Source organism: Geotrypetes seraphini, chromosome 7, assembly GCF_902459505.1.
Source record: "Geotrypetes seraphini chromosome 7, aGeoSer1.1, whole genome shotgun sequence".
Lineage (NCBI taxonomy): Eukaryota > Metazoa > Chordata > Amphibia > Gymnophiona > Dermophiidae > Geotrypetes > Geotrypetes seraphini.
In genome coordinates, this window is record NC_047090.1 from 91375611 (window position 1) to 91390617 (window position 15007).

The 15007-nt window shown below is 44.0% G+C and overlaps 1 protein-coding gene across 1 annotated transcript in view; it reads right to left on the reverse strand.

Moving 5' to 3' along the window:
• Positions 1–15007, reverse strand: part of AKAP6 (A-kinase anchoring protein 6) — a 629015-nt gene that overhangs the window by 305866 nt on the left and 308142 nt on the right. The window lies entirely within an intron of this gene.

Genomic DNA, 15007 nt, shown 5'->3' on the forward strand with positions numbered 1-15007 from the left:
TTTTCAGGATTTCCCTAATGACTATGCATGAGATCTATTTGCTTGCACTGCTTTCAATGCATAGTCATTGGGGAAATCCTGAAAACCCAACTGGAATACGGCTCTCGAGGACCGGAGTTCCCTACCCCTGGTCTAGAGCCATAAATCAACAACCCTGCTGTGGAGGGACCAGACACCGTCCAATGCAATCAAATAACTCAGGTAACTAAAGCAATTAACAAAAACTCCACTTTTCATAAACCATAATTTAGCCTAAGCAAGATGCACAAATAGCTACCAAAAACCTCGTGCTCCTAGTCCCCAGCAGACCTCCCTAGCACAGGGATGCAGGAGTTCAGGCCTTGAACGCTGCAAACAGGCCTGATCCCCAGGACATCTCCAATGAATATGAATGAGGCAGATCCACTCCACTGTATGCAAATCCATCTCATGCACATTCATCATGGTGTAAGTGTCTTTCTCTCTGCTGTTCTTCTGGTCATGTTTAATTCTTGAAATATGTCAGAATCACATAAAAAATAATAAAACACTTGCCAGAATTCCAGTAATTTGAGCACTATTCAGAGACCAAGTCACAATAGCAGGCTAGCAGTCTCCTTATTGAATATGCACAATTTTATAAGAATGTATGAGCTTCTCATTACAATTAACCATACGAGTGGTGAACAAAACAATACTTTAGTGTTACGGCTAGGACGTACATTCGGTCTTAAATTAGGATTAATCTGTTTGCAGATGCCATAATAATTTGAAGACAAAATTCAAATGTGTAATGGCATCTCACTCGCTTAAAAAAAGACATCGCTAATAACATATCATCAAAGAGGATTATTTTGATTATGTTCATCTACAAATAATTTCATAAATCGCATCTTCTTCAATTCAAATGAGGTTTTAATCTTGCATACAAATCATATATTCTAATTAATTTGGGGGGAAAGTATGTTAGAACTTCATAATTAGGCTTGTTGGTCTAATAATTTTTCCTAACGATCACACATAGGACTTGATTATATAATAGGGTGTCTATCTGGAATATCAAAAAATGTGCTTTTTTTAATGCCTTTTTTATAAAGATAATATAGATGCCTATGTACCTGTATGAAGTAGATTTTCTGAATAGCTCCAATGGCACACAAAGTCTCTCACACAAAGTCAAACCTGCTCTCAGGCAGGTGCAGTAGAATTTCAGTTATCCAGCACCCATGGGGATTAGTGGATACCAGATAACTGTTTTTCTGGTTAATTGAGAGTGTGTTAGAAAACTTGTCTAACACACTCTCAATCCCCCCTCCCATCCACGCCCCAAAGGACCAGCGTGGCAGCGGTCTTGAGCCGCAAAGCCCTCCTTCCTCCCTCAAACCCCAAAGTGGCAGAAACAGGCGGTGGTCCTGAGCCGCAAACCCCCCTCGTTCCCTCCCTCCCTCTTTCCCTTCCTTACCCGAAGTGCAGTCGATCAGCAGTTGGAAGTGACGCATCAGAGGAAAGGCCCTGCCGGGGATGGCCACGAGCAACCTGTTTTGAGGCTGCCTCCTTCTGACCAGCTGCACTTTGGGTAAGGAAAAGAGAGAGAGAGAGGAAGGGAGCGAGGGGGTTCACGGTTTAGGACCACTGCCTGCTTCTGCCACTAAGGGGCTTGAGGGAGGGAGGAGGGCTTTGTGGCTCAGGACCAATGCCGCTCTGGTGCTTTGGGGTGGGAGGGAGGGAAGTTCGTCCCTCAACTGCTTGGGGGCTTGAGGTTCGCGTCGGGAGGGAGGTGGAGTTCATGGGTCAGGACTGCTGCTGCTTGTAGTTCTTCAGGACTTGAGGGAGGGAGGGGTGTTTGCAGCTCAGAACCACTGCCACTGGTGCTTTGGGGCACATTTTTTTTTTTTCACTGGCGACTTTCTTGCTGGTTGAGTGAGAGTCCTGGTTAACTAAGACCTGATTAACTGAGATTCTACTTGGACTCTGCATTGTAGTCAACAGTTTTACAAAATATACAAAATATATCCAAATTTACAAATTTATTTTATCTTTGATATAATGCATTAGACATAACATCTATGCAGTTTACAACTGTATTAAAAATAGTATAGTGGTGGTCACGTGATGCTAGAGCCTTGAAAGGACATGCCTCTCTGCAGCTCCAGGGCACCCGAGCCTCAATTCTCTCATTCCTAGCCCAAATCGGACCCTAACCGTTTTATAAACATCTTTGCTGCTCGCGCCGTGTGAGGTGGACCAGTGGGTATTTTTTCGAGGCGGTATTACATCAATATGACTTCCAAACCTCAGCGGGGAGTCAAGGATAAGTAAAAGCCCAGGAAAACAAGATGGCGGAGTCACAGGAGGTCCTGATGTTTACCCTGCAGGACGCGGCGATTCAGGAGCTCACGCAGTCTCTTACGGTGGTTATGGAAGATAAGCTCACAAAGATTCAATCGTTTATGGAGGAATTTCGGGAGAGCCTGGACATTCAAGTGAATCGCTTATAGCGGGCTGAGGGCCGTCTGGCCCAGCAGGAGGAAAAGACGGACAATTTTGAAGAGCACATACAGACCTTGGAGTCTTCTAATAAAGTTTATCGGAATTCCTATCTCCGTTCAGGATGTGGATCTCAGATCATGGCTCAAGGAATGGCTACCTGGTGTGTTGGATCTCCAGCCACACGCGTCCTCTGTAATTATTGAATGTGCTCACCGGGTGGGCCTTCACTGGGAGGAGGAACCGTGACCAAAACCGATCATCGATCGCTTTCTAAATTTTTCTACAAAAGAAAAAGTGCTCTCTCAATATCGCAAAGGGAAAGAACTTACCTACGAGGGTAAAAAGATTCTTATCTTTCAGGACTTCTCCCCACAAGTTTCTCATCGACGCCAGGCCATGGCGCCATATTGTAATGAACTTTTCAAACAGCATATTCAGATCTCGCTGCTGTACCCTGCTTGGGCCAGTGTCTTTCATAACAACAAGGTCCTCTATTTTGACTCCCTGAGGGACTTGGAGCTGTTCATCCAAAAGTTGCCTCCCTTGTCGGAGGCTAACCGGGAGGTGCCCTGATTACTGAGGAACTACTGCTATGGATGTGCTAACGCCGACTGGTGCAGGCTCACGCTCAGCTACCTGACCACCCTTGGGGCGCTGGACACGATGGTCAACCTGGTTTCTACTGCTTTCTCATGTACCATCACGGATGTGTGGCCACCTTCTCCTATGGCTTTTGTTGCACCCAGGGAATTTTTCAGCTTGACTTTGTCTTACAGCTCTACTGGGTTGGTCTGGGACCATCCATAAGTGTCTCTACTTCACTTCACCACTGTTGGTCTCCTTAATGTTCCACTTTTGGGGGACCATGCATCATTTCCTTGTAATTTTGCTGCTTACTTGCTGGGGAATCTGATTCAAACTTATACTTCTGTTTTTACATTAATTTGGACTGGGGGGGTTGTTGTGCTCCTTTCCGCTGGGACTTTTCTTCCATCTTCTGTCACCCCCCCCCCCCCCCTTCACCTATCTTGTTCCCTTTTCACCTGCTTTTGTGTTGCCCTTCTTTTTCTTTAGTTTTTTCTTTTCCTTGTTTTTCCTTGTCCTCATTTTGTGAGGGTCTTGGTATGCAATGTATCCTCTCAGCTGTTTCTCTGGTTAAACTGTTATATTCTCTTTTCCTTGTTGCACCCCTTGGTGGTGTGCACGGGGTGGGTGACCTGGAACTGTTGTCTCTTGCTGCAATTATTTGTATGGGTAGACTACATAGTCTGGGGGGTGGGTGCGGGGTGGGGAGCATGTCTTGGGTGGGGGGTGGGTGCTGTTGGTGGGGTTATGTGTGGGATATGTGTCTGTTGTGAGTGTGTGGATGAGTGGAGTGTGTTTGGTAGTCTTGGAGGCCTGTGGGGGTAGGGGCTTGGTGAGGACTTCGGGGAAGTAGGAGATCTAGCTGGGACATCTCCTCTTTCTTGGTTATAATTGTCTCCTATAATCTTTCTGTTTCGACATCATACTTGTATAGTAATGGCTAATTTGAATGTCAGATCATTGAATGTTGATAGGATCCATTCACCCATTACGAGAACTAAACTCCTTGCCTATTTGAAAAAGGAAAGAGGGGCAGGGCCGGATTAACCAATAGGCCTATGAGGCACGTGCCTAGGGCCCGACATTGTCAGGGGGGCCCCAGGGCCGGCGTTATAGGGAGCAAACAGGACAGCTGCCCTGGGCCCCACAGATCCAGGGGGCCCCGCGATCTGAAGTGCTCTATTAAAAAGCTATATTTTCCTTTTCAGAAGGGCCCGACACGGCAGCCATTCTCATAAGCTGCCGGCGGCTGCCCCGAAGCTTTCCCTCTCTGCAGCGATCTGCCCTGTCGGAAACAGGAAGTTGCGGCAGAGAGAAAACTTCGGAGCAGCCGCCAGCAGCTTGTGAGAAATGCTGCCATGTCGGATCCTTCTGAAAATGAACCTCCTGGACGACTCTGCTCTCAAGTCATTCGGCCACCATGCTTTAAGACGCTGTGCTCCCGCCTTGCTCTGCCTTTGCCACTCGTAGTCACCTGCACCCTTCCAATTGCTGTCGCGGCTTGGGTCTGCAGTCCTCCCAGCTGTCTGTACCCTGGTCCTCCCAGCTGCCTGCACCTGAGGTAACTTGATTGTTTCTATCAAGTATTTCCTTTGTGAACAGTTTTGGTTGATTTATAGTTTGATTATCCTTATGTAAAAAATTAGAAAAGCTAGCTTGAATAAGAACAAAACAATTTTAACAGCATTTCCCTGGTTGTATGTGGCTCTGGTTTGCCTAGAAAGAGGTTTTTAATTAATGATTTACTTGTTATAAATAAAGTCTGCCTGCATCGTGTACAAGGTCTGCAGTCTTCTGTTTTGTTTGCTCTGGTTTGTTTTTGCCCCCCTGCCTTTATTAGTTTTTATTGATATATATGTTTTCTATTTAATGTGTTTCACCTACCATGTTGCCCCCAAAATAAGACAGTGTCTTATATTTACTTGGGGCCCAAAAAAGGCACTAGGTCTTATTTTCGGGGTGTGCACATGACTATCTCTCCCTTCCTCTCCTTCACCCCAATTCTTCTTCTTTCCTTTCTCTCCCCCACATGTGCAGCATCTTTCCTCCCCTCCCTCCCATCCCTCGTGCAGCCTTGCCCAGTTTCTATCCTTCCCTCTCTCCCATCCCTTGTGCAGCAGAACCCTTGAGCACCCTTCAACCCCCACTGTGCAGCCAAATCCCCACTGACCCTCCATCCTTCCCTCCTCACTGACCAAGAACGAGCCCTACCTTCATGCGAAGCAGCGTCGGGCCGGCAGCACTCTGAACAGGCTGCTTGGCCTTGTCCGTCGGGGAAGTCACTCAGTAATGCGGCAGAGTAAAATCCCCAACGGACAAGGCCAAGCAGCCTGTTTAGAGTGCTGCTGGTCCAACACTGCTTCACATGAAGATAGGGCTCCCTCCATACTGGTTTTCTGTTAGTGTTGAGTAGCCTTGTTTGGCGAAATGCATTAGGCAAGGTTCTTGGGAGCACCTTGAATAAACCTGATTTGAATCTCCTTTTTGTTTGTGGATCTTCTTTTGTTTCATATTGGATTATTTGGTGGACTGCTTGCCTTGATGTTTCGTTACAAGCTAACATACATGGAGTGGAACGTACTAGAGAAGTTACAGATTTGGTTGTTTATACATACATATGGGTTACAGTTGGTTGACATAGAGTGAGGCAGTTGAGAGGCGTTGTAAACTTGGTTATTAATATAGACTTATATTTCGGATAGTATTACTGCTTTACAATATATTTGAACACTTTTATATACGTACTGAAAGGGTTCTGAGTTAATGTCCTGGGTAAGAAGGTGGGAAGGGAAGGAAGGGGGATTTGTTTGGGATTGCATAAAAGAAAAACTGTGCACTGGTATGCTAATCTTTGTTTTGAATTAAAAAAGAAAAGAAATACAAGTGGAAATAAAGAAGTAAATAAGAAAACATATAAATGGGGTGGGGTACGGGCGGGGCAGGGGTGGGGCAGGGCCAGGGGGGCCCAGTGTACTTGTGTGCCTAGGGGCCCTCGAAGAATTAATCCTGCCCTGAAGAGGGGATATTGTGTTTCTCCAAGAGGCGCATTTGAATAATACCGAACACCTCAAACTCAGGAGGGACTGGGTGGGGCAGGTCAGCTTTGCATCTTACAGCACTAGAAAGAGAGGCGTAGCCACGCTTATTCACAAGAGACTCCCATTTCACCTACATAAGGAGATCAAGGATCACGAGGGTAGATTCCTGTTCTTACAGCTTTGGGGGCAACATATTGTATTGGGAAACATATATGCACCAAATACATACTCCCATGCCTTTTTTTCTTCTTTGGTGCGGACCCTTGCTCAGTTCTCAGATCATTTGATGATACTAGGGGGGGATTTTAATACTGTGGCCAATCCCTTATTAGACTGTAAGCCCGTTAAAGCGCTAAGTCGCACTACTCTCATGAGATCAATTTCTTGATGCAGAAGTTAAGCTTGCTCGACGCTTGACGAATGCTCCATCCGGATGACAGGGAATTTTCTTTTTACTCACACCTCCACAACATATCTGGGGGAACAAAACGGGGCGTATGTTAGCTAACTTGGTTCTAGCATAAAAGAGTCCTCGGGAAAACTTCATATGACCCAGCAAGCCATCACCGACCAATTCATCTGCTTTTATACCACTCTCTACTCTGGCCAAACCTGTGATGACTGGACGCACACAGCTTTTTTTCAAGATCTCCAGCTTCCTACCATCTCGGAGCCACAGCGCCTGCTGCTTAATCGACCGATTAGCAGGGAAGAAATACAAAATAGCCATACGTAAGCTTCAACTCAGAAAAACCCCAGGCCCCGATGGGTTTGGCCCTGAATTCTATAAACTCCTCCCACCGGGGGCACTGGGCTCTTTACAGGGGTTTTTTCACAGGCTTGAAGGTGGCTATGCCACCTGGGAACTCTCATAACCAAGCCCATGTCATCATACTGCCTAAGCCTGGCAGGCCTTTGGACTAACTAGGGTCCTATAGACCTATCTCCCTTTTAAATCAGGACATAAAACTTTTGGCTGGAATCCTCACCTGGCGTCTTAATATTCTGCTTCCTGCTCTGATACATGAGGATCAAGTTGGCTTTGTACCTGGGAGGCACGCCTCAATTAATTTAATGAAAATGTTTTTGGTTCTCCAATCACCCCATTCCGCTTCAGACAGAGCCCTGATCACTAGTTTAGATGTCAAAAAGGTGTTCAACATGGTGTCCTAGAACCATCTTTTTTGGATTCTTGGCCGATTTGGTATTTCCGGTGATTTTGTGGAATGGGTGGCTGCTTTATATCATTGCCTCACTTCTTGGTTGTTGGTGAATGGGAGCCTTTCTGAGGCATTTCCACTGGGGAGGGATATCCGCCAAGGAAGCCCGCTCTCTCCTTTGCTATTTCTTCTTTCTCTGGAGCCCCTTGCAGTTCGCATCAGGACAGATTCACAGCTGGAAGGGTTGAAACTAGGAGCCCTAGAGTTTCGCATCAGTATGTTCGCGGACGATATGTTCTTATATGTCAAGAATGCGGATATCCATTTCCCTCTCTCAATGTCATTAATCAACATGTATGGGTCTATTCCTGGTCTAAAAATAAACTTTGATAAAACCGAAGCCTTAATATTGCATGATTCCCGCACCGATCCCTGGTTCACATGTTTGGGGGTGGGTATAGCACACGGGAAATTGAAGTACTTGGGCATCACATTATTTCATGACCCACAAAAGCTTTACGAGGCTAACATCACTGCAACTATCAGGAAGATCAAATCTATGTGCCATAGGTGGTGCTCTCTGCCTTTGTCATTGATGGGAAGTGTCGCTCTAGTGAAAATGGTTTTGTTTCCAAAACTTCTATATCCCATCCAGACTCTGCCTGTTTGGATTACTAGAATAGGTGAACACCTCCTTAATCAGGTTCTTTGGACGTTTATTTGGCATTCAAAATCCGCCCGAATTAGCTTTCAAAAATTGACTCGTGCTAAGGCCCACGGGGGCTGGGCATGCATCCCTATTCCGCTGGATCCATGAATATATAGTGTCCCATTGTTGTTATTCCCCTTCAGGTCTTTTGGCTGCCTGCTGTGCTCCTCTGTCTTTCACGTCTTATATACACAACTTGAAGGGGTCCCACATAAGGTTGGTGCATCCCACCTTAGGCTTTCTCATTTTGTTTCGTCAGGCATGGCATTGGTAGAGGGCCCAACAACAGAGATTGTCCCACACATCTCCATTCCTCTCCGTATTGTGTAATCCCTGTTTTATACCTGGGTTTTATGGACTCCTGGGCTTCACGAGATGGGATGAAAGAGAGGTCACTTTGGGGAACTTGTTATACTTCGGAGGGGGTCACTTTCCCTCCTTTTCACAAATGCAGGATCATTGGGGACTCCCACAGCATGGGTTGTATACTTACCTGCAGATAATAATAATAATAAATTTATTCTTCTATACCGCCATTACCAAAAGTTCTAGGCGGTTTACACCATAAGAAACTGAACAATCAGCGAAGTACATACATATCATAAGATAAACCCAGAGTAAAAGGTTAAAAAGTAATTACAATCTTAAAAAGATCTAATTAAGTAATGAATTTGTCGAACAGAGCAGACTTCACTAATTTTCGAAAAGAACAGTAAGACATGGCTTGATGAATACACATTATTATGACTCTTTGGACATTATTATGACTCTTATGGACCCTTAGACAGTGAGGCCCTTCTCACTCTACCTACGCTAAACAAAATTTCCACCTGGTACAAGCGGGGCAGGGTATTCAGGGACTGAGATACCTTAACCCTATAGTGAGGGATTGGTCAACAGAATTGGGGATGGCAGTTAAGCCTTCTGATCTGCAGATCTTTTTTCAAAATGTTTATATGTTTGTGAAAGTGGTTTCTCTGCAGGAAATGCAGTTCAAAATTCTGCTTAGAGCATACATCTCCCGCTCCAAAGGGTGTACTATGGGACTGTGGTCGGACAATACCTGCATCAAATGCCGACAACTACCTGGATCTTTTCTACACTCCTTTTTTGATTGCTCTGAACTCTCCTTCTGGGATGCTGTGAAACGACGCTTCATCTCTCCAGCATTCCCTTGACTGGAATCCCAAGGCACTTTTGTTGGGGCATGTGCAGGATCTTACTCAGTAAGGCCTGCCTTTTGAATCCCAAAAGTTTATCCTTCATGCAATCCTGTTGGGGAAAAAAAGCTTATTCTATCATTTTGGGCCTCTCTGGAGTCTCCCACATACCAGTTGTAGACTACTCGGATGAGGGCCCTTGCTCCATTTGAGTTCGAAGGCTTATTGTACCCTGTGGGAGCGTTTTCTGTTATCCTCCGATGTACCATAGTTGATGTATTTCTGGGTGTGCTTTCATTGGTGGAGGCTTTGGCATCCTCCTAGGCGCTTTGCCCTGATGGGTCTCCTTGGCCGAGTGTGTGGGGGTGTGGATGGTTGTATGGAGCAGTGGGTGGGATTCCGGAAGTGGGGGGGGGGGTGTGACTGCTGTATGTGTGGGAGGTGTCTATTGTCAAGGGAGTTGGGGATTGGGGATCCTGTATCTTTTCTTCAAAAATAAAAGAACAAGAGGACACTTGGAAAAGTTGAAAGGGGACAGATTTAAAACGAATGCTAGGAAGTTCTTCTTTACCCAACGAGTGGTGGACACCTGGAATGCGCTTCCAGAGGGAGTAATAGGGCAGAGTACAGTACAGGGGTTTAAGAAAGGATTGGACAATTTCCTGCTGGAAAAGGGGATAGAGGGATATAGATAGAGGATTACTGCACAGGTCTTGGGCCTGTTGGGCCGCCGCGTGAGCGGACTGCTGGGCATGATGGACCTCAGGTCTGACCCAGCAGAGGCATTGCTTATGTTCTTATGTTCTTATGTGTACTCCAGACCTATGTTTTCATGCTGTTGGTTGATGGAACCGTGAAGTTCATACTTCTGCTTGCGTTTGTGTACTGGCAGATTCACTTTGCTTGCTTTGTTTGATGTTTATTACTTTGTTTGATGTTTGATGTTTATTAATCCTGCCCTGGCTGCACCCCCAGAAATATCTCTTAACAATGTGAACAAAAATGATTCAAATTTTATTTATTTATTCCATTTTCTATACCATTCTCCCAAAGAAGGTTAGAATTCAGGTACTTAAGCATTTTCCCTGTCTGTCCTAGCGGGCTCACAATCTATCTAATGTACCTGGGGCAATGGAAAGGATTAAGTGACTTGCCCAGGGTCACATGGAGCAGCGTGTAGATCAGCATAGGTAATTTTACCTGTATTGAAGGCAGGCAATAATCAAAGCCCCAGTGGGGGGGGGGGTGTGTGGGGGTGTGTGTGACTGCTGTATGTGTGGGAGGTGTCTGTTGTCAAGGGAGTTGGGGATTGGGGATCCTGTATCTTTTCTTCAATTATGGGCATGTGTACTCCAGACCTATGTTTTCATGCTGTTGGTTGATGGAACCGTGAAGTTCATACTTCTGCTTGCGTTTGTGTACTGGCAGATTCACTTTGCTTGCTTTGTTTGATGTTTATTACTCTGTTTCTATGGCCAATACGTACTTGTATTTCTGGTTACAGTTTGCCTTAATAAAGATGATTATTAAAAAAAAATTTTAAAAACAGTATAGTAATTTTAGGAGAGAAGCATGTAATCGATTTGAAAGAGGGAACTCCATTTTTCAACAGGAGAGATGGTAGTAGTGAAATAGAAAACCAGAGGGGGGTGCTGAAACGTTCTCAGCCCAACCAAGACGAGAATAATTTGGATATTGTTCAATCAATGATCTGAAACAATATCAAGACACAGAATTTTATTTCTGCAAATTGGCACTCAACGAAATAAGATAACACTCTTTTCAGCTATAGTGGCAAAATAACACACAGAATTTAGGAAGTTGGTTGGTTGGGCTGAGAACTTTTCAGCACCCACCCCGTGTATGTATGGACAGGATAAATGGACCTGATGGATAACTGGTTCATGCAAGAAGCATTTATCCTGAGACCTCTACATCTGAGTCAGATGATATACTCTCAATTGAAGAGGCATTACAAAGAGGCGCATGATTATTTAGTGCTTTCTGGATAAGCATTAACACTTTAAGCTGAACACAATAAATTGGAAGCCAATGTAAACTTGCATGAGTAAGAGATATATGATCAAATTGAGATCCCCAGTCAACAGATGAGCAGTAGTCTTGAGCTGGAACTGCAATAGACCTAATACAACACACTGTAATAATCAAAAGGTGGAGAGACTAAACTCTGAATCAGCTTAGGATAATTCTCTCCACTTAAGAAATCTTTTGGCTGATACAACATTCATAATTCAAAAAAACACAGTTCTAATTCTACCTTTAACTGTGCCATCTTAGATAAAGTTGAATCCAAACAAATATCCATATCCCTCCTCCCCATAAAGATACACAGTGCCTGCAATTATAGCATATGCTTTAAATGTGATATAATATACACATACTTTTACTGCCAATTTTGGGGCATAGACTATAGAAGTCTGCCCAACTACTGGATAAACCTGCAGGAAACCTCTATCTGCTTTTCTCCTAGGTGGGTAGTTTTAAAGATGACGGGACAAAAGCACGCGAGACTTCTGCGCGCCATCATTGCAGCGCAGACAATTTGGTACAAGACCCCAGTGTGCTGCCTAAAAAGTTATTTTTAAAGAGCACCAACAAGGGTGTGTGTGGGAGAACCCCCCACTTTACTTCATACTCTTCGCGCTGCCGTTGGGGGGGGTGCGACCCCCCACATTATAGAGAAAACTTAACTTTTTCCTAAAAAAATCAGGAAAAAGTTAAGTTTACTCTATAATGGAGAGTTCTAACACCCCAACACCCCCTCCACCCATGGCAGCGCGAAGAGTATGAAGTAAACTGGGGGGGTTCCCCACTTACACCCCGCGTTGGAGCTCTTTAAAAGTAACTTTTTAGGCGGCGTGCTGGGGTCTTGCGCTGATACGTCTGCGCTGCAATGTCGGCGCAACGAAGTCTCGTGCGCGAATGACTATGAACCGTTTTAAAGGTGATGGGATTTGATATACAATCTTTCTGTGGTTACAATCAAAGTGATTTATATATTACATACAGGTACTTCTCTTTGTACCTGGGATAGGGTTACCAGATTTTGCATCTGGAAAAAGAGGACGCACGGTAGACGCTGGAAATGGAGGCCAGGGTTTTCAAGGCCTACATTTCCAATGCCTACCTTTAATGTGAATTGTGCCTATGTAGATGCTTTACGGTGCTAACACCATTTCCGGCATTAGTCACGCCTACAGTGGCATTAGGCGCTGTAAATCGTTTCTGGAGACATGATTCTGGCATCATTTTATTAGGTGCTTTGAATTTTATATTAAGACTGATTTTAAATGGTGTTTTGGACTTAACTTAGGCACTAGTAGGGCGCCTACTGGTGCTTAAGGTAACATGCAACTAATTATGAACAAACCAATTTGCAAATAATGTTTATACCAAGACCTCAAATATCCAAGCACTACTTAATTGATTTCATGTCCTTACTGGGGTAACATGTTCATCATTGGTCTTGTTAAATTTTTTAATGCAGGCAATACCCTAATGCATCAATGTGGTGCTGGAGCATTAGCCCCTGAGGAAACATGCCAGTGAAATGACTGAGTAGCCATCGGGCTATAAGATAAGTGCTCTTCTTAATTATTATTCCAGCACCACATTGATGCATTAGGGTATTGCCTGCATTAAAAAATTTAACAAAAACAATGATGAACATGTTACCCCAGTAAGGACATGAAATCAATTAAGTAGTGCCTTGGATATTTGAGGTCTTGGTATAAACATTATCTGAGAAAGGGTGTCAGGGTGGTATGGAAGGGTGAGAAAAGGGGTCAGGGTGGTATGGAAAGGTAGTGGAGGGAGAGAAAGGGGACAGATGCTGATGGAATTGGTGTGCAGGGAAAGGGGAAAGAGACATAAGGGGGAAGGAGACTGCATGCAATTGGGTTGGAGGTGAAGAAGGGGGCAGATGCTGATGGAAGTGGGGGGAAGGGAGAGGAGAGAGTGAAATGCCAGACCATGGGGGTGTGGGAGAGGGGAGGAGAGGAGAGGAGAGAAATGCCAGACTACTGGAGGAGGCAAGGAAAGAAGATGGATTCCAGACCAATGGGGGTTAAGGGAGAGATGGAAGGCGGAGGCATAAAGTTTTTGGAAGGGGAATAGAAGGAGAGAAGATGCCATATAGAAGGGGCAAGGAGAGGGTAGACAGTGGATGAAAGGAAAGAGTGACGAGAAGATGAGAAAAGCAGAAACCAGAGAAGACAAGGTAGAAAAAAAATTATATTTATTTATTTATTTTTTTTGCTTTAGGGGAGGTGCATCACTGTTTCTGTGGTGTTGCATTGTATGCAGAGTCCAGCTTCTTGGTGCTTCCATTTAACCTTTGTCTATGTATTTCTATTTTATCTCCCCTCTTACAAAACTGTAGAGTGTTTTTTAGCATTGGCCGTGGTGGTAACATCTCTCATGCTCAGAATTCTATGAGCATCTGAGCTGTTACCACCGTGGCTAAAAACCGCACTACAGTTTTGTTAAAGGGGGAGGGGTTAGTTTGTGATGACATATTCCATACTAGGCAAAGGTGTTTTCTGTGTTCTTTGTGTTCGAAAAGACATGGTTTTCTGTTAGGATTGACTGTGTAGGATTGATCTGTACTAGTCTGGCTTGTTTAGTTTAACAATGGGTGTATTGATGTACTGCTCACTGCAGTATGTAAGATGCTGCCTTTTCCTAGGTACACTTTTGTGTGACGTGTGGATTGTTACTAAAAATCATGTTTTTCATACAGATGGGGGGGGTGTCAAAAAATGATGGACCCCAGGTGTCACATATGCTATACGCCACTGCATGTATTTATTCAGGTACTTAAGCATTTTTCCCTGTCTGTCTGAGTGGGCTCACAATCTATCTAATATACCTGGTTTTCACTCCTCCCTCCTCCCTCCTCCCTTCCCCCTTCCCCCTATTTTTCCCTCAAGAATGTTATTTGAATACTCTTCATATTTCACAGGAAGGGATTTTTCTTTGAAAACTTGTCAGAGTCTGATAAAAAAAAGATATCACCTTATTTTCTCTTCTTACCTATTGACAAATGCTGGAATATGAGTGGGGCAATCAGTATGCTCCAAGACCCATTAGCCCAAAATCTACCTTTCCTCATAGCAACTGATCCCTATTCACTGCCTTCTATGCTGTTTATCTCCGCTGCCTCCTTTTCCTTCTGCTGTTGATGCTATCTTATTTCTTCTACCATGAGGAGAGGAAATAAAGCAAAGGAGTGTGGGAAGATAGAAAGATACAGGAATGAATAGATGCAACGTAATGAACAGGAGGAAAGGATAGGTAATACCTGAGAAAGAATGAGATACACAGAAGAAGGCAGCAAATTAAAAGAGAGCAGGAAAAGAGACTAGAAGGAAGAGAGTGGAGAGAAGAGGCTGGCAAGCAGAAGGTGGTAAGGGAAAAAAAAAGATACTTTCTCAACGAAAAGATGAACACATGGAAAACAGGCTATACTGAAAGGGCAACATAAGGAAGAGAGAAGAAATGAAAAATGATTTAAGTAAACAGACAATACTAAAGAAGTTATATGCAGGAAAGAAAATGAAAAATGAACCAAAATTAGCCAAACAAAAATAGTGGGAAGATTAGTTTATTTTTAAAAATATTTAAAATGGAAAGATTGTTAACCAAAAAATGGGCTTTTTAATGCAAATTAAGGAATATTAAATATATACTAAATTAGACATACATGCACTATTGAATTACTATAAAATATTTTAAAGCCTTGCCACCTAATTTAGCCCATCAGCCTTGGCTTCTGGTATAAATGTATGCACTGAGCTGTTCAAAAACTGGATTCTACAGAGCATATTGCAGTATACCAGGGGTGCCCACACTTTTTTGGTTTGC